Here is a 1677-nt window from a genome sequence, read left to right as displayed (position 1 = left end):
GGGATCGGGCAGTGTTTCGTTCTGCTGTGCATGGGGTCGCTATGAGTCGGAAATGACTCAACGGCACTTAACAACAACAACAACAACAAACTTTGCCAGCTGGATGACTTTGAGCTGAGGCTTTTTCCTCTCAGGGTCTCAGTTTACCCATAAGTAAAATGAGAGGTTTTGGCTATGTGATTGCGAAGGACCTGCCAACTCTGCTCATCACAGTCAGCCACAGAGTTATTGTACCATGACAGTCCCTTGACCCTAGAGTGTCTTATCATGGTTTCTGGTGTTACAGTGAAATATGAAGGGTGATGTTTGACAGTGTGCTAAACTTTGGAGTGGGGCCTTGGGAGCTGCCTGAGACGTAAATCTCTTGCTATGGTTTCTTTATTGCTGGTGCTGGAAGCTCCTGGTGGCTGAAGTTGTGCTCCTCCAGGAATGTGCAGTGCTGCCCCTCCTGGATCATCTGGGTGATTTGAAGACAGTCATAGAAATTGCTCCTTATCACCCACACTCCCCAAAATATCTCCCCTGCTTTGCCTATGAATCACTCTGCCTACAGTTCTAGGCTTGGAAACTCACTCTTTGGGTTAAGCATTGCCTTGTCCCTGCATTGCCTGAATAAATTGCCATTACCTCCAGTGGGGATAACATAGTTCATTACTGTTTTGTGGTTGTTGTGTGTTGTTGAGTTGATTCTGACTCATAACAATCCCATGTGACAGGGTAGAACTGCCCCATGGAGTTTTCTTGGCTGTTCTTTATGAAAAAAAAGATCACCAGATCTTTCTTCTGCAAAGCCAGTGGGTAGGTTCAAACTGCCAACATTTCAGTTAGCAGCCCAGTGCGTAACCTTTTGTGCCACCAGGGCTCTGTATTTCATAACTAAGAGATGTGTTTTTTTTCTGATTAGATTTTTTTTCTCTCTCTCAGGAGAGGAGACAGGCTTAACAGGAGGCCCCTGCATATCTGGAAAGGAGTTATATGCCCAAATCTTTAGAGATTGCTCAATTTTCCTAGGGTTGGCCCTCATAACCCGTATGTCAGGGACATCAGAAGACTTCAGGCAGAGAGAATATGCCCTACATTGGCATACAAGATGCTCATTTGTCTTGATATCCGATGCAGATATGAAAAATACAGAGCCCTGGTGGCACAAAAGGTTAAGCGTTGGGCTGCTACCTGAAATGTTGGCAGCTTGAACCCACCCATTGGCTTTGCAGAAGAGGGTGAGAAAAACTGAAAATAATTTAAGATTTGGAGTAAATTATTTAATTCACGCAAAGTTCTTAGGGCAGTGTGAGGTACCCTGTAAGCACTATATGAGTATGACCTATAAGTATTATGATTATTAAGCCTTCAAAAATGTAATAGATATACTGTGACTGGCCCACTTCCCAGATGGGTCAGTCCTCAGCTGCTGTGTATGCTCTGTAAGGTATCTTGAGGGAGGGAGCCCCACAAGATGGACAGGATGACCCTGGGCCCCTCACTTTTTTTCTTGTATACTCAGAGATATTACTGTTTCCTTGGGCCCAATTAAGTGGATTTATGGATTATGTTGTCTGGGAACATAGTGGCTAAGGCACTTGACTGCTAACCAGAAGGCTGGCAGTTCAAACCAACCAGCCACTCTTCGGAAGGAAGATGGGGCAATCTACTTCCATAGTGATACTGCCTCAGAAA

This window comes from Orycteropus afer, unplaced genomic scaffold (genome assembly GCF_000298275.1).
Source record: "Orycteropus afer afer isolate SDZICR_OR568_19922 unplaced genomic scaffold, OryAfe1.0 scaffold00336, whole genome shotgun sequence".
In the NCBI taxonomy this organism is placed as follows: domain Eukaryota; kingdom Metazoa; phylum Chordata; class Mammalia; order Tubulidentata; family Orycteropodidae; genus Orycteropus; species Orycteropus afer.
This window is presented reverse-complemented; position numbering follows the sequence as displayed.